The 19,159-nt window shown below is 44.3% G+C and overlaps 1 protein-coding gene and 1 long non-coding RNA gene across 3 annotated transcripts in view; one reads left to right on the forward strand and one right to left on the reverse strand.

The window, feature by feature from the left end:
• Nucleotides 1-19,159, forward strand: part of LOC112576559 — a 114,301-nt gene that overhangs the window by 77,117 nt on the left and 18,025 nt on the right. The window lies entirely within an intron of this gene.
• The window catches only part of LOC112576549 (sal-like protein 3), a 64,521-nt gene that overhangs the window by 19,721 nt on the left and 25,641 nt on the right, over nt 1-19,159 (reverse strand). The window lies entirely within an intron of this gene.

The raw sequence follows: 19,159 nt of genomic DNA on the forward strand, positions 1-19,159 counted from the left end.
AGGAACAATGGCCATTTGCATACAATAACACTTCGACAAAAGCGACGCTTATTAGTCAAGCCTTCCAACTAGACCTCATAAAGGCCTTTGACAGGAGTTGAAAAGTGACAGTTATCATGAAGATAGCTGGCGCGGCAGGGAGAGTTCTCCCGCCTGAACTCCTCGCGAGGCTAGAGCCAATAATCTCATCGCCGTTTTCGGCAGCAATATGCTTAATTGAGGGTCTGCTTATGAGATAAAAATTCAGCGATGAGGGGGCCATGGACAATGTGAACTGATGCGACCGAAGCCCGTGTCCTAATCATCGAAGGGCGATTCTTCTCATGCAGTTATGCCGGCGAATACTAATAGGAGGCTTTTGTTCTGAGCCCTCGTCTGCCTCTCGAGAGGACGGCTCTTCTATCCCCGGCTCCATAAAGTGTGATGATTTATCTAAGGGAATCACTCTTCTTTCCTCACCGAAGGAAAGGTGTCGCTTTCGATTTGATTGGCCGCGCTTGGCGTAATCTTAGGATGAGTCTCTGTTGTGAGGAGTATTCATTAGGCCTGCTGGAAGCTTTTCTTGTAAAAAGACACTCTTGACTTAAACGAGTCTAGCGCCGTGCTGAGGCTGAAAACTCCACTTTGTATAAATCCAGTTTCTCGGAACTGCATTATATCAATCAAAATTAACGGTTATAATCAATAGACTGTAAATTTTATTTTCTTAAAATAAATAATCTTGATAATGCAAAATCTAAAAGAGTAAATTTATCTTGCGCTGTGATGTCATGCGATGACTATGGCGATGTGAGCGTGAAAGGAATGGGTTTCGGTGGATTTACGCGCATGAATATTGTATTGTGCTTTGCAGTAACAGCCGTTGGCAATAAGTGAAATGTCGGGACAGAGGCAAGGATTTGCAATGCTTGACGAATGGTTGCGGTTGCCCGTTACAGTAACTAACCCTGGCGGGGATGTTGGGGAAAGGAGGGGCTAACACGGCCTACAAACGCGCGTGGACTGCACGTGTGTCGACACGCGGCCAGCCAGGGATACGGCTAGCATCAGCACGCTCCTGTCTTGTCAACGGACGAACGAGTCCAGCGAGTTGTGGCCCCTACAGACGCCAGATGAAGGAGAGAGGGAGGTCACACCTTTCCTCACCAAGAGCTCAAGATGGCCTTCACCACTTTCCACCAACACACGTGCTAACTTTCGCTAGGCTCTCTTCCCTCCTGCAAGACTTCTGTCTTTCGGTTGTCATCTTTCCCCCAAAACCCATTCCCCCTTCCCGTTGGGAAGACCACCCTCCATCGCACGCGCGCCAATTTATTTATGAAAGTCCTGCCCCTCTTATCGCCATCTGGACGTCGGTCAGAATAGATTTGGAGGCGCGGGCTATTATCAATACTCTGTCTGGACCCATAATCCGGTTTACTCTCGTGACTTATAACCAATCAAAGGTCAGAGAGTCTTTTGTATCCTGTCCTGTCTTGGGGTCTCTGCGGGCGTTCCGGTTTCACATACAATGCGGTCATAATTTTTCTCCCCCTGGCCACCTGTAGGTGATTAAAAGTTTGGAAGGCCGGCTGTCCTCACCCTGAAGCCCCAGTGCCGAGAATCTTCAGAGATATCGAAACCATCTTGAGCTCGTCAGTATTTATGTGCTGACGGGGCTGTGTCAGATTAAGAACCCAAATCAGATCGCAGGACTGGGAAGAGTTGCGGCCCCGCACGCATGGCCCATCCCAGGAGAATCTAATCGGCTGTCTTAGCAACCCAGCCTCCGACCTCCGAGAGCCTCCCAGGGGGCATAATTGGGTGGAATTTTATTCCTTAATGCTAAGAGCTCCTGCTAGAAGAACGCTGACCATTCGGCTAAATAACAAAAGTATTTTACATTGCCTTCCGACGTCTTGAATATTTCTTGCTGGCGAACAGGTGAAAAACAACGCAGACGAGGGTGGGATGTGGGCTGATTGCCATTATTCCATCCCGAAAATAAGTCCGTGAAACTCTATGGATCTCGTTAGAATTTTTTTTTCTTACTGAATACTTATATTGTCAGTGTTAGTGTAAAATGTTTGTAGCTGGCTCACTGAAGGGTTACAGAATAAGTGTAAAATACCCTGTTCCACTAATGAGTCATAAGGGAACCTATCGATGCGTATATATATCCCAGGTATTTGCTGTAGCAGCCACACCCGAAAATAAAAATTAGGGTCAGCTTACGGGACACGAGACTTTTCAGTAGATACATCTCGATTATCGTACAGTGGCTTACACCACGGTTAAACAGAACCTACAAAATGTCATGGTAATAGAAATAATATATATAAAAAAAAAACACCCCCGAGCCTTCACGATCGTCCTACGCGTTCCTCGTCAGCGAACGAAGAACTCGTGAACGACGAGCGAAGATATTTTCAGCAGATGCTGGCGAGAATGATGGCGCTAAATTATCAGAGACATGTCAAAGACCAGATCGGTATAAACGGGCCTAAAGTCTCGCGACCTCCAATTAGCTATCAAAAGAGGGGGGAGTCCCCTCACTCGATTTATTGTCAGTCCGGTCTAGGCGATAGCCCAGCTGTGAATACGGAGGGTTCTGCTTTGAAGATTAAACAGATCCTTCTAATGCTGTGTGCCGCGATGTGTATCCGTTACAACATAAAACAGTCCGCATTAAGTTGTCTGTAACAGGAGCCGTACGATAATGAAGTTTGAAGCGAGATGAATCAGAAGGGACAGGGGTTTCATAACCGTTCCCGTGGGGAAGAGATTTGATTTATGAATCCCCTGTTTAGCCCAAGTCTTTCCACAGTCGTGACTTTGACAAAGAAAACGGGGCGAGCCTAAAACCCTTTGTGTTTGGGAACACCACAGATGCTAAGGACTTCTGCATGTTGATTTTGGCCAGATCTGCAAAATTATGATTACTTTTTTTTTAAGCAGAAGAGGCTTCAATGAAAGCTGAATAATGGCCGCACGATGATCAAATGTCTTGATGCCGGAACGTGCGGGTTCCTCAGAGAAGGAGAAAAAGAACAATACTCAGACATGAAAGAACAATCAGCGAAAGCTGTCTTTGGAAGTTATTGACAGAATCATCCCACGCATCAGTAAATAACACGCTGAATTTTATGTTTTATTAATTTTTTGTTGGTAAGTATCAGATGTCTAATTACCTCCCCCACAGCTCCGGGAGGAAGGGAGATGCTAGTAAGACGTGCGCACGTTAAATGTTATCCATTCCACTCTCCTCCCAGATACAACACGCACTTATTCAGCGAAGCATTGCAAACAAAACAATCACCCTTCCTAAAATAAAAACAACTAAACTTTACTCCATTCTCCGAGAAAAAGGTGCACTTAAATTTAGCAGGAATGTTGCCTCTAATTCACTTGCCACAAAATTCTCAGATGTGGATAGTCTTCCGAGAGTTGATGCTAAAAAACGAACAAGGTGATTCCTGACTTGCTACTATGATAGCATTATCAACTGTTATTTGCTTACTAGGCAACATTGAAGTATTATTTCTGTTCTCCGAGGAGTCAATGAAATGAACAAAGAAAAAAAAAAGCCCCTCGCAACAACAAGCTAGTTGCGCTCCAAACGCCCGAAAGCTGTCGAGACGTAGTGAGAACGTAAACTCCAACGGTTTCCGCGCGTTTCGCAGGCGGGACGTGTCAAAGGGGAGAATGGGTGGGGGCAGTGATTACAAGTATCGCTGGCTGAGTGTTTTCAATTTAATCTCGGTCGAACACAGGTTTGTGAAGGTCTGGAATAGAACCCAGATTTAATTACCAAGTAAAAGAAACTGGGATAACTCTTACAACCGACATCTTGACTTACGCCCCCTTGTACAGCCGCCCCACCCACTCTTTGCCATCTTGGGGAGAAAGGGAAAACAGGAGAGGGAACCGAAATGGGAGACGGAGTGAGGACGGAGGCAGAGAGAGAGACTGGAGGAAGATGGGATGGAGGTGGGAGGGGTGATGCCTCGTGTCATGAATCAAACACAGCAGTGCCTGGCGTTTTTGTCACAAATTCTTTCAGGAAGTGGCACGAAAATTGATCCTCAAGTAGCGGCATAAATCATTTTAAGCCCCCCAGCTGGCCCTCCGTTTCCCATGGGTGGTCCGTGCAGTTAAATGTGATATTATGGTGACTAGTAGAAACCCAGTCGCTAGAGGAATGTGGAAAAGGTACGGGTGGAGTGTTGAGACAAATGCACGCGTTTCTAGCAAAGATGCGATAGTGTTCCTAGTAACAATGCTCCCCCTCCCCCATCTTTCCGTCTCTCCCTCTCTCTCTCAACATTTCCGCACCCACCCGCTCTCTCCCATCCTCTTCTCAGTCGAGTCGGTGTCGATGCCTGCAAATGTGTTCTGACGAGAGCGTGCGTGCCTCTGTGTTTTGTATGTGCATGCATGTGTGACTTAGCCCGTTGGCCCTAAGACAATGTGATAGTAGTTAGAAAAAAATAACCGAAAAAGGAAAACGTGGCAAAAAAAAAAAAAAGGAAGTCCGTCGACACCTGTATCCAACAACATTCACACGCACGACCTACACGCAACCGGCTTCCGGTACACAGCTTTCTAACCTTTTCTTCTTTCATCGGATCCAGTATATCATTTCTGTACTTTTTTTTTTCTCGCCGAGTGCCACGTGGCTTCTGTTGGCCGCTGCTTTTGTCTCCCGCGAGCCGGGCGGTCTGCGACCAGGCAGCTGCAGCATGGAAATTATTACAGCCACCACGTCAGAAACATACTTGCCGCCGAGAAAGCCCTTCTGTCAACAAGTTTGGTCAACAATCACACGAGGGTCTGGCTGGATACTTCATGATCAAATAATAAATCCACCTGTGCAGGGGAGAGAACCAGACAGGAATACAAGCGGAGAAAGCACGCTACGAGGATTTTTGGCTTTATTTTTTATTTGTTACCCCCCTCCTACCGACGAGTAACCCTTCTCACTAGTCACAGACCAAACGTTAGACAGAAACAAAAGAGTTCCACTTCAAAAGCGGACCACGTGGTGGCATGGAACTTTCATGCACGGGACCGACATGCCGAGTTCTGTTTGGGCTCAGGGTTAGGAGAGACACGAGCTTATCAGGAGAGTCCCTCCCTACAAAGTTTATGTTATCTGTTCCGTCCTCCATTTTAGAAATGACGTGGTGTCGAGATTCGTCCGCGTGATAACGGAACCTGCGTCATCATGATCGTCAGCGTTTTTCGAAAGGCAACAGTCAGTTGGAGATTTTCATCCATGATTTTTTGCATGCAATGTGAAAGATAGTCGGGAGCTTATATTAGAAATTTTTTTTTTAAGTTAAGAATGCAGGTAACACCTTCACGCCAAATTCCTCCGACAAATGGGGAACGGGGAAGAAAAAGAAAAAAAAATTGTAGGACAAAGAATATAACTTCACTTCCTCTAACTACATTCAAAATCTCTTAAAACCACAGTCAACATTTTCTTTTTCTCGCCCTTCCGCGGCCCCTTCCCAGTCATACCGCTTGTCGACCTGTGTTCGTCGAATTCTTCGCCTACTAATCACACATGGCCACCCCAGCCCCTCCCCCCACAGCCCACCCCACCTAAACCTCCCGCTCTCAGAAAGGATAGAAGCTGAAACAAGCAATGGTGGGTCTCGGAAAGATAAATACACAAAACAAGACGGAACGCTCTGCTGCATCCCCCAAGTGTAAATCATTTTCGAGAGAAGCGCACCTTTTTTTCTTCTCTCTCTCTCCTTTTTTTTTTTTCTGTTTTTGGTCTTCGGAAGAACCGGCCATCTTTGCTAACATGGCCCAGATCAAACGTAATTTGTTAGTTCCGGGCGCGTATCCAGCGACTCCAGCATCTGTACAGCTTCGTATGTCCAAGAGGTAACAACCATAATTGAATTCCATCTGGATCTTTAAAAAAAAGAGGGGAGGGGGAAAACGGCGATTAGAAAGAACATTCCATCGCCACGGTTACTCTCCCCGTTTTTCCAGTTCCAGCAGAGCCGTTGTGAGATGATGTCAATGTAAAACATGGCGGAGCAGAAACTAAACAAATCTGACACGAGTCAGCCCGTGGTGATCGCCCACAAATGTGTGAGCAATCTGCCTGCGATCTCGGAATGACTTGGAATGTATGATTCATTAGAGCAAACGCATCGTCTCCAAAATGCCAAGCAGAATAAATGTATTCTTCCAATGGCATATCTGCCGTCTTGACTACCTTAGCCGTTCCTTTGCCTCCTCCTCCCCGCCCATCTTTTACCCACAAGCCACCTCACTTGCCACGCTCACCCCTCACCCCACTCCTAACCCTTTCTCCGGCTGTGTTTACTCCTCGGGCTAACTATGAAAGATGTTATGAAGAAAGCCGCGCGCGCGGCAAATTTAGTAATTCATATCTTGAATGTCAGGGTCAGGTGTTGGAAACAATAATGTGGCAACTACTCCCTCCCTGATAAGAGCCTATTCTTGGCACCCATCGGTTGATAAAGCACAAAACAAACGCAAGAAATCCACTTGGCATATATAATATTTCTCTTTTTCCTACACCGCGGGGAAATGTCTGTTTATATCTGAAAGCAGGCGAGGGTATATGATTCATGCTGCCAGAGGTGAGGTCTTGCATTGCAGTCATATTTGGGGAGGACGGGGGGAGAAGAATTGAGGCTGAAAAGGGAAGGGCGATGTGATGCGAGTGTTTGTAAGCGTGTGCGCGCGCACGTCAGTGAGAGAAATTCATACTCACCAAGAACAGCTGCCTCTGATCAAGTCCCCTGAACGCGGCAAATGTCAGATTTGCCAGCATCCGAGAACTGTTTCCGATTCTAGAGCATCCGAAAACAAAACCCATCCCCCCTCTAGGAGAAAATAATCGAAATGGGCGGAAGAAGGAGTGGGAGATTTTCTTTCCCCGATGTTACAGTGACAATCCCCACCAAGACACTCGTAGTCTCAAGCAGACAAAAATGACTACGGACCGAGAAAAAAAAAATTGTAGTTGAGATTAGTTTTTCTTTTATTTCATATCTTCCATCAATCTTCCACTTCAATATTTCACCGGGAAAAGACCTAAACCGTTACAAAGGACCCATACATCTCCTTCATCGTCTTCTGCTCTTACAATCCGCTGCAGCTTGTGGTACAGTCGCGATTGCCTGTCTGGCTCACGTGCAACGCGACCGCACATGTCGAGTATATTGCCAATGAAGTGGGCCAGAAATTTTTAGAAAGATCATCAAAACTATCACGGCTGGGAATTCCACGCTTCAGCAACGAGGTGCGCATGCATCTGTGCAAGCCGTCAACTTCAGGCTTTTGTAAGCGCGTGCTTCTCTCGGGGTGGTCCACGAGCATCCTGAGCCCAATCGGCTGCCTTCCTGCTTTTACGGGTCTCTTCCATGCTGACCAGGTGAATTGTATCACTCATTTGCCATCACAAAAGGCCAGCGACAGACCCTCCTGGCATTTTGCCAAACAAGGTTTCTCCATCATACTTCCAGTCAGCGGAGAAAAGTTCAGCTCACACACATAGTGTGGAGAGTTCGCTGTGGTTAGCGGAGGAGGGAGAGGGAGGTAGGAACTCTTGAGCTGAAGCAACAAGAGCTGGACCTTTAGGGAGGGAGGAGGCAGGCGCGAGATGGAGGAACTGTCGAAAGAGAGCAGGTGTGAGATTGCGCGTGCCAAGAAAGAGGAGACATGACAGGCAAAAGCACTAGTCTTCAGAGTAGCATGAGAAAGTGGGGGTTGGGAATGACGACAGCTTAGTGCTTACAGTGATGACGACTGGCTGACTATTCCCTGGCGATAAAACCTTAGAAATGTACGTAGAGAACAGAAAGAGAACTAAAAATAATGGACATAATTAATAACATTGATATTTAGTATAAATAAAACTATCTCTAAATGCTGATGGTACGTGGTCGAGCTTAAAAGAAGGTTCAGTTTTCCTCTTTTCGTAAGTAAAAAGCCACCGCCACTATGAAGATCAGTGTGCATTGTGATCTCTGTTGGCGATGGGAGTAAAGGTAACGAAGCATGTGCCCGACGAAGTCCATGGACTGGACGCCGCAGCTATCCTCAGTCCCATTATCGCTAGCATCGAGACACGGTCACACCCCTTATTCCGGGACAGAGCCCTGTTTATGAATAAATTACCGGTGCTTGATTTAGCGCAGCCCCGTCGTCTAGAAGGCGTAATTTGCGGCGACTTCTAACAGGCCAATTTCCATTTAAACTCAAAACCAATTAAAAATTTCTTTGCCTTGGCGAACGTAGTATGGGGAGGGGGACAGTGATGGTACCACCCACTCCATGGTGGTTTTATGTTCCCGTCTACTTTATGTCCATCGTCTGTTGGACACCTTGGGTTTCGTGATATATACAAGGGGAGCATCCACCACAATGCACAAAGTGGTTCAAACCTGTCTCTCTGAAGCTTTAATATCTCAGTAAGCCATGGACCGTCCAGCCCTTCCCTTACACCTTGTTGAAAGAATCAGTCAGCGAGGTTATGTACAAAAATTTCCGAGCACGATGTTTAGCAAGGACTAACCTTGTATGTGAGGTTACAACAAGGGGAAAATGTTAGAAGGCAGCGAATGCCAACATCGGAAGTCCTGAGCGTGTGAGATCGTTCTCTACCCTCTCCACTCTCTTATATTCATAATATATTTATTGAAATACTGGATTGTCAGCTTTAGAGCTTGCTGAAACCAAGGACGCCAACAAACAAACAACGCATTTGACTACACTTGCAATGCCCCTACAAGTATAGAGTTCAAAAGGCCACACGGAACTAGTAAGCAGCACCACAATGCTCGCACCTGCTCTCTCTTTCTCTTTTACTCCTTCACTCCGGTGTCTTTGCTTGTTCGTCTTATGGTGGGTGGAAGTGGAGGGGGTGGGAGAAAGGCAAAGAAGGGCGAGACGAAAATGTCGGCAACAGCATGCCAGTCGCTCACATATTAATTATATTTGTGTACCGGCATGACTCTACATCCAGGATATGCATCATGTGTGCCATTTGCCAACATGCCAGGTAACGCCACTCCGGCACTCGGTTAATCATCAGGTACCGCGCGGGCCGCTACACGGGGAGCCCCACCACCACCAACCACCACAGATACGAAACAGGGGAACAAGGAACAATGAAACCTGTGTAAACGACCTTCAAGAAAGAAAATGGCATGGGTCAAACGTTGGTGTCATGTTTCTTTTAATTGTTTTCTGGCATAAATGGTTTGAATCTATTAAACCAGCGGATTGGCAGTAAACAATGTGTTTTTCTTAGTCTCTTTTATTACTTTTTCTTCGGGTTGACAAGTTTCCCCAATCCCCACCATCTTCACCCTCCTCCAAATGGCACCGGCAGTAATTTATAGTTTTCTCTCTCGAATACTTTGTTTCGCAATACCTCTCGTTTTTATTCAACTATTAGTACTAAGCTACTAGAATGTCGGAGTAGAAAGGCCGACAAACGACAGGTTTTGCCGCCTGCTTTCATTTTTGGCAAACGTTTTATTGTCCCTCGCGGGCCAAGGCTCTCATTTATATTTAACTGCTTTCCTCGCGTATTTCAACGAAAATGTCATCGACAGCTCTCTCGTTACTGCCTACTCGGTCTCATAGAGAAAGGAGCTTCTCTTTATTACTGAATTTGAAATTGAAATTAACTGAAGGGTCTGGTGTGCAAGACATATTTAAAAGACAATCGCGAGTTTTAAAACTCACGGGGTACAGTCAGTAAATGAGAGAAAGAAATAAAACTTTTCGGGTAATCTCACCGCAACGCTGTTTTTCAGAGGAAGGGTAGGTTGACCGTTTATGGTAACGCAACAGGCCTCACTGTGGGTCTAAGCCAGACGTGCAGGCCCTTGTCTCAACTGACCCATGCCTGACCCGCAGACCCTTACACGACTTTCACAACAAAAATAACTGAGCGTGTGAGGCCAGCGCTTGTCCGGTGTCCGAGTTATCTTCCCATTAATATCAAGCGCCAGCTCAACACGATGATGAATTCAGTTTGAGGTTTGTGGGAGGGTGTGGATGATGTGTGTGTGGGGGGAATAAAAGAAAAGTAAAGCAATCTCGTGATTTATCTGAAGTCTTTCACGCTCAGGGCCTAAATAAATGGACACTTACAGTTCGATATTTTAAGGAGTTCATCGATCTTTTAAAAGAATAACAGCCGTACCTGTCTACACTCTCCATTCCTTGTACCTAGGGATCTCGCATAGATGTGTGGATGTCAGATTATACTAAGGGTACTTCTTCTGTTGAAATGACAAGACATTAAATAAAATGACTGCAGTATTTTCTTGCCGCTTGCCCCCTAATAGCACCTTCCTCCCCAACCTGAAATTTCCCACGGCTTAACATTCGTTTCAGGGCACGCGTGGTTATATGCTTGATTACAAGTCAAGCACACCCCGAATGGCAACCTTCTGCTATGCACACTCAGGAAAAACCCAAGTCTGGACAAAAAAAAAAAAAAAAGTACACCAGCCTGCAGACCTCGTCATCTGACCAAAAACAGACGGGCCAGTCCAACGGGTAGTAACCGCCCATAATGTCCCTATTGCTTTCTGGCATACGTGTGTTTGTGTGTGTTCATGCGTGTACTTGCGTGCATTGGCAGGGAAATTCACTGATTCCACTTTAGACATAAGAACTATTGGTCAGAGCTGAAGGCGTGGAACCTTACAAAGATCACAACCCCTCCGTTGAAGTTCATCACATAAGCACACACTACTTATAATTGTTATGATGAAGTGATGATTTTTGTTGTTGTTGTTGTTGTTCTTTAAACGCAAGGAAGGTGTTCATGCTTCTTGTTGGATAAACCTTGCAAGAGATTTATGCTTTGTCAAAATTCTAATTTTGAGGTTTAACGAGAATTAAAGGAATCAAGATTGTTAAAATTCGAAGAAACAAACCTTTTTTAGGGGCAAGACTGAGACAAGGCTTACATCAAAAGAACATAAAATTAACGGTAAGCTGCCCCAGTAATGAAGTCATCTGTGCCTTCTTTACAACTTGCCAAACATCATCATCCCCAAGACAAACTGGGAGCAAGGGCCCTAGAGCTGGAGAGCGCTGGCTGCACCTTCATCTGACACTCTGATAGATAGCTGCCCTGGAGTACGCCAACGCCAAGCAAAACCCAAAAGGCAATCGCAGCGCGCGGAGAGATGTTTATAATAGTCGTGTCTTTCTCGTTTCTGTTTCGAGGACTCGACCCCTCACACCCACCCACCCCCCACCTTCCTGGATCCGCTCCTCCTCCTTCTTCTCTCTGTATACCTCCATTCCACCCAAACCCCAACTAGCCTTTAACCTCTTCTTTCACAACCAACTCAGGTACAAGAATACTTCAGATTTTTTCAACTTAAAACCTTGGCGGACTACATACAAGTCGTGTCAGGCCTCCAACAAACACGAGTCTTTGATCTGGTGGCATGGGAAAATATCAGTCGTGGCGATCCATCAACTATTTTCATGTCTGCTAACATCCCAGCGGCCTGGTTCTTTGTCTCGTTGCGATGTCGCATCACAAACGTCATCCATCCTTTTTTTCTTGTCCTTTTTTTTCTTTCGTCTCTCGCACAGTCTGAAGTCATCTAATACATTGGAATCAGCAAAACACAAGTCTCCTCCCAATGTTCTGGCTCCTCCCACAAATTCTTCCTCAACTACATAAAGGTCGTTGTGCACAGCGATAAAGTCCAAGCTTGAAGCTTCGCTGCTGGATCTTCAGCTTGTTAAAACGATGACACCGTTCCTCCTTTCCCAACTCTTGTGTGTGTGAGGGAGCAAATAAGACCAATTTTTTTCTCCTCCCAACTGCTTACGAACCGAGTCGGCAGCTGCAGCATCTCGACCTCACTAAGGCAACCCTGACGCTTTTAACCCGAGAATCATAGAAGGACGAACTTTCAGCCCACAAACTTCATGGAGGAAGAAACCCCGCTTCAAGCACATGGGTTAAACAATCCACAGCAGGCAAGGACTTCTGAGCAACGTTTCACGTGTCTCAAAGGCCATGGAGAGCCGATTTCCGAAGTGAAACATAAATATCCACCACACACTGCAACAGCGCAGAGCACGCTGCAAAGAACATAAGCAATCCATCACCCCCGCGCTTTAGTGTCCGTCTGCCCATCTCCCATTTCGCATTTCCTATTTACACAGGCTTGTAAAACTATATTTTATCATATTCCCTTCACATCCTCAAATCTTGGCGTCTTCTTTTATCTGGCCCGCATCAAAGGAAAACATGGCCAGTTTAATTGTAATGACGCCTCTCCAGATGGCCCAATAGATGCGAAGACGCGATGCAGAAGAAAGGACTAAGGAGGAGAGAGAAGGAGGGGGAAGAGAGAAAGAGAGATACAGAGGCGAAGGTGAGGAGAGGGGTTAGGGGAGGTAACAGCAAGAACGATAACTGCGCAGCTGTATGATGCTAAAACAACCTCTTAGGCGATGTTTTTTCTTCTACGTGTTAAAGAGAGTGGGGAAGAGGGAGAGATGAATAATTCTTGGCAGCTATAAGCAGAAAAATAAATAGCACCTCGATATTGCGTACACATAGTGCACGGCTAAAAATGACAAACCTAGATGTACGTCTGCGGATTTCTTGACAAACTTGATCAACTGATCAAAGTTTCAAACTTTCCAATCGTTCCCCTTCCTCTCTGTATATAGACGGGCAGAGATGTTGTGGTGGTGTGGTTTAGCAGGGTGGGTGTATAATTGTTTTGCAATTTTTGGTCTTGGCCGGTTGACACAATTTCCAGTGGGTTCATCTATAGATGACTCTTCACATGAAAGGCGACAAAAAGATAACAGTCTAGAAATAGATAACACTACAAGTCAGTTTACAGAAAGAAGAAGACACTGGCTTTCTGGAGTCTACAACAGGGACGTCCAGCCTCCATCACTGTGCATGTCTCTATACACCATAAGCACACCATTCGAATAGAAGATTGTTTACTTTCAAGGTCCGTAAATTTCGCAGCAGCCCGTATATAAAGTCCAGTCAAAAGCAGGCAAGAAACAAAAACACCTCTCTCCAAAACAAAAACAAAAAAAGTATTAACCTGCGAGCTCAAGTTTTTCCTGTTCCTAAATTTGAGGAGATGCTGCAGTGCCACTTCTCATGCGCTCTCCATTTCCTCCTTAGACAAACAACAATCTGTCACCAACTGCTGAAACCTAGTGTTACCTGGCCCTGTATTAAAACCTTCGTTTGCTTTCGCCTAAACGCAGACGGCAGCGTGTTTGGTCAGAACGCCTGCGAGTTTGCCGATATTGCCGATGCTAAAACCACGATCAGACATCATAGCCAGTGAGACACAACGGTACCAACGGTGGTATCTGCGTGAAAACTGTTTCAGGTGACTAAGAATCAAACATCAAGTTTGAAAAAATGTAACTTCTTCCCCGCCTAGTCTCTATGTATCTATCCAAGCTTTGATAAAAAAATTTCAAAACTGCGTGAGTACCCCAGCCTGTTTTTAAATAAAGAAAATGGAAACATAAGTGTCTGGATAAGCTATAATTATTAATCAGAATAAAGATGTAATTCGGCCAGTCACGGGATTCTTGCATGATGCGCTTGCTTGTGGAGTCATCCCTTTAGAAGTCCGTTTAAGACGAATTAGCTCCTCAATAGCTTGCTATGTCAACAAGGAACCGGGAGTGCTTGAAGAGCTTAGTGTTGGCCAGGCCTGTAAGAATGGACCGACACTTTCTTTAAAGAAAAAAATACATTGATTTACAAAGCTGCTGCGTCCGGCATTCCTAACGATCTAATCTGTAAGGTAACTCACGGGCAAACAAGCCTAAGGGAAGCAACTCATTAGGTTAATCTTCAATCTCGCCCAAGTCGGCAGGTTCGTCACGCCGACACCTGATCACGGCGACATCACACGGTGTTCTCACCGATCGCGAGAACATCAAGACTGGCATAGCAGACATTTTCTGCTGGTTTCTCTCATCTGTCTCATCTTCAAACTAAGCCTCGATGGAATGCCATACAACGCTTTTGTTGACGAGGTCGGGAAGATGCGATGACAGTGGATGACACTGACAAAGTGTGACAACGCATTGTTGTTGTTTCCCTTAAGGTTTTTTTTTCTTTTTTTAAAAAAAAAAATTAGCAAATGTCTAGAGCACCGGTATGAAAGGCCAATATTATCCAAGTTTAAGCTAAACGCCTTTATTCTCGGTTAGCACGACTGGGTATTAATCATTAATGCTAATTAAAGAACTAAGATTAAGTTTTTTTGTAAAGTCCGTGACTAGCGGAGGCCTTCTATGACAACCACGGGCTACATCCAGGACACGGAGCCAAGCAGACAAGAAGATGGATGACTTCTAGCTGCAGCTATTTCACTGTGGTCACGTCTTTCTTCTCTGTCTCTCCCAACCCCGTCTCTCTCATTCACTACTCCATCTCAAATTTCTATTTTTATTGCATTTCTGGGTAATATCTTGATGTAGAATTAACTTCGCAAAACTTCTTTCTTCTTCTTCTTGCGGAACTATTCTTGTAAAACAAGAAAAATTGTAGTTTTTAATTTTTTTTAATATGGAGTTCTTTATCCTTATTCTTTCTCGTGATTCTTTGCGAAATTTGAAAGGACTGGGGAAGCAGATGTTGGCTGTGTACTATGAGGTCTATAACGTTTTATATGTAATCTGATAAGGGAATATTAAATGAAAGCATTAAAGGGCTCATAACGACATTTTTGCGCAAACGATATCTCCTTGTAAACTATTTTTAATCTCTCCTCTATGTTCTTTCAACTGATGTTAACAGTAAACTGACACACAGTAAACTGCCACACACACACACGCACACACACACACAAAGCGCGCGCACCGTCTCCTTGCCGTCTTCAAATAGCCTAACAATTTCCCAACTGCGGAATGTCATAAATCAGTTCGTTTAAAAACAAAATGATAAACCAGATTTCAAGTCCTACTTCAAAGAGTATACCCAGATTGCAGTAGCTTTTTAAAGTACACAAAATCATAAATAACAATTTCTAGCTGTCAGCTAAGAAATGCTGCCAACGCCAGTCGCCTCTGTTTTATGATCATAGCTGTGTAAACAAGACCAAATCAAAGTCGCCACACATTATGAAGAGGCAAAGCATCCTATCTTCTATTTCTGCATCGAGGTCAGGGAAGAGGTTTAGTTTGAAAAAAAATTAAAGGCATGCTTGTAAACAATGACTTTATTCATGGTGTGAAAACGGGCAATAGAGGAAGTCAGCCCCACACTCCCACAAGATGACTAACACTAGGAGGTGTGTGTATAGATATATCTACATTGCTCTGATGTTTAGCAGATTTCCGGCTGTGAAAGTGATATCATTTTCCTATTATTCTTGATTTTCGTGAGTAAAACTGTGAAAAGGATTGCCCTAGCAAGGAGAAGGGAAGAGAAAGAAGTAGAAGTTTAAGTAGAAAAAAAAAGAAAGAGAAGAGTGCTGAGGTGCTGCAAAGGAATGCGACATCGATTTCCCGCAAGCACACCCTTCTCTCTGACTACCGTAAATAGTGCTATCCGATTATGAATCATAGACTAAACAAACGGGCCCTAAATTTATGGTGCAGCGCGGGGTTTTTTGTAAAGCTGTACGTTCCTTGGTATCTGCCCTCGTAACACTCCACTCAACGCTCGTGCAACACGATCCCACGAAATTCCATCGCCTTTTGTGCACACTGTGATAAATGTATTCTTCGCAATATCCTTATCATCCATAAACCATAACTCTGAAGTTCTAGTCTTTCCCCACCCACCCCTAAACCCCATCATCCACTATGTCGCTTGTGTCTCAAGCTCGCACGACGTGCAAAGAGTTGGGCGACCACCTTTCTTTCTCGTGGGAAAGTCTTTCCTGTTGCGAAATTGAGCCACCAGCAGCGCCACACAACACAATCATTGTCATGCTAAGATGTTGCAATACGCCAGCATATGAGCAACACGATTAAGACCCTTCTCTTCCAGTCAACTTGGCTAGGTAAGCTAGCTAACTTAACGACACACCTGAACTTTAAGACCAACCGAAACGATTGATCCAGACCGCCGTGTCACCACAAACTTAAAAAGAAATCCTACGAGTGAAAACATCTGCTGGAACTCATGAAGGTCGGAAGCCTGGAAGGCCTGTTTCTAAAAATTTCTCCTACCTACTCCCGTCCCCTACAGCATCTCTCTCTCCCTATCACTTTTCTCCTTTTTTTTTCTAAGACGAATACAAGAGGGAAGGTCAATGTTCAACGCGGATAGCCAAAAGGCAAGGGTATAAAAAAAAAAAAAAGACAGATGAACGGATATTTAAGAGAACAGAAAAGAACGATTTGCAAAAGGAGCTGGCATGGATGGAGGCTAATTGGCAGGAAATCTCGTAACAATCCTCATCCCTGCTCCACCTTAGGAACCAGGTCTTTCGCTGAAGCGAATCGAAATGAGGCATCAGCGGAAAACGACACTTAGTCTTTTGCTACATACAGCCACTATGGGATGGGGGTGGGAAGGTTGAAGGAGAGTGAAGGTGGGGAATAAACAAAACAAGATTAAAGGCGCACAAAAAGAGTTTTCTAAAACAAGCAAAAATTGATGATCAAGATGGAAAAATCAAGGGCAAGTATTTCCATCAAACAAGAGGAATTCTCCTTTTTGAAGGAGGCATGACTTGAGCAAATATGGAAAAGAAATGCAGAGCAAGATTAAGGATTCACTAAAACGATAGTCGGTGTGGGGGATAGATGTGGAGATGTGAGGAGGTTATAATTTGCTTTCAAGTTTCAGATCGCAGAGTTTACTTTCATACAAAAAGTTGCTTTGGCTAACAATCCATCTTCTTCTACAGTGAAAACTATTTTCTTTTTTTAACCTATTCATCACTACGTTCGTATGTAAAATAAAATAATTAGTTTTATTTATAATATCTCCCCCAACACCAACCTCTCTTTTCGTCCACAGCACTTTCTCTTCACATGTAATCTCAGCACTTATGTCTATTTTTGCGTTCGGTATAAATATACCGTGAATCCTACGGCTATTTTTTTTTCTTTTCTAAATGTATTCTCCTGACACTGGGAGCCATAAAGGTCGCTTGAAAAGTTCTCTTCAAGAAATTGCAAAGACACGAGTGTCAGAATGCACATAACAAAGATCAGTAATCAACAGAGAAATGAGACCGCGATTTCTTGGGATTGTGACTCAACATGGAATATTTTACAACTCGGTCATTTTTCTTCTTCTTGTGGACTATGCAAGCGCAAGCAAGGGTGGAGGTAGAAATGATGGTCGACCCCATGTGCACTTTACAGAAAGAACTAGTAATGGAAATTCAGACCCATGCAACAATCAGCTGAGAAAATGAGTGAGGAAATATACGCAGGGCAACAGAGGCATCAATAAATTGTCAAAAATGGACAAGAGAAAGCTTTTCTACTCATCTGCAATCGATCTATTTTAAAAAAAAAATTTCAATCTTTGTCGATGCCTCCGTACACAGATTTGTGTGCAAAATCTTAAGTGCTCCACGACCATTCACCATCTACTCCATTCTACGCAAATTTCTCAGATCCTGTTCAAGGTATCCTGTACTTTATGGTGGTATGAATTGTTCAGTTGACAACAATTCTTCTGCAAAAAATTTCGAACAAAATCTCTTGACATTGTTGAAAATTTAAAAAAAAAGGTATTGTTATACAGTTTTATAGAGAAAATGCCGAGATAAACAACGGTATAACGTTGAAAGCAAGCTAGCTTTCAACTGTTTTAATGGATTTTTTAAAAGAATATCTGTGTTTATAACAAGCTTCTCAGACGAAATAAATTTAATCCTGTTGGATACCTCAGTCGGACCCAACTAAAGAATTTTTTTTTTATCAAAAAGAAGAAATGAAATTGTCAACAGAAAATTTAAACTTATTTGGTTAGTTTTAGAGGAAAAGATAAATGTTGATATTAGTAGTGCATGCCTACTGTATGATATTTTCATAATTTACTGCAGTGGGTAACAGCATGTGGCGGATATTGCCTGAACAACCGTTTTAATTTTTTTAACAAACGACATACGGGCAGTTATATCCTTTGATCTAATGACAGGGAGTATGCTTTCAATAATGCTGCGGGTACTTCCGGAAGATGACGCACTCTAAGGGTAAGGGCAGGGTGGGTCGATGGGTGGATGAATGGGTGGTAAGGACTGTTGAACTCCTGCCGTTTGAATATTAGTGTCAAGAATGTATCGTTCGCAAGTGAGAGATCCTGTACAAGCGACCCGACAACCGTCAAGAATTGTCGACCTACCTCTGGATGAAAAAGTTTTCTTGTTAAGATCCGTCTAACCTCCCACGGTAATCCTCTCTCCCAACTCACCCACCCACCCCATCATTTCAGATCGGAATAAGAGAGATAATTACGGACAGCCGCCTAAAAACAGACCCAAGCGTAAAGCGACCACGTGGTAAGCCCGCTAGGGGACTGCTGAAAACCGAGCGATGATGAGTGTGATAATTCGGCAGACGTCAACTATCTGATTACAGCTGTGTGGCGGCTGACGCGGGCTCTTGGCTCGAGTTGCGCCAACGAGAGCAAAAGGGTTGTGGCGCACGCAGCAGACATGACAACCACCTCAACAGTTCGTGAGAGAAATGTCCCCAACATGTCGCACGCCAAATCACAAGACATCCACAGCAAAGTCGAAGTGTTTGTGTCACAGCTTGGGACAATTTGACATCGCAGGACATATTTGTCTTTGAAATAAGAGAATGCAAGTTATTGTTGTTGTTGTTTTCGTTGGTTACTCGAGGAGGCCAGCTCTCGAGATGAACCAGTCATCACAGGTCCGTGCAGACTAATACTAAGTTCAACCTTTTCTACAATCCATCGTAATGAACCATTTGGGATGAAAATAGCTCATTACATCGACGATAATGATGCATGAAATGATGACGGTAGTTACAAGTAGGAATCTCTTCATTACTTGTTACCAAACTCCGATGCGATGAAGTGTCAGTCTTGCAGGACAAACGAAGGATGTTTCGAGGACAATAGAAGGTCGCCTATAGAAAAAAAAAAAATCAAAACAAACCCCGAGCTTCGACAAACCGAATCTCCGCGGAGCTGTTCAAA

This window comes from Pomacea canaliculata, linkage group LG12, assembly GCF_003073045.1.
Source record: "Pomacea canaliculata isolate SZHN2017 linkage group LG12, ASM307304v1, whole genome shotgun sequence".
Taxonomy (NCBI): Eukaryota; Metazoa; Mollusca; class Gastropoda; order Architaenioglossa; family Ampullariidae; genus Pomacea; species Pomacea canaliculata.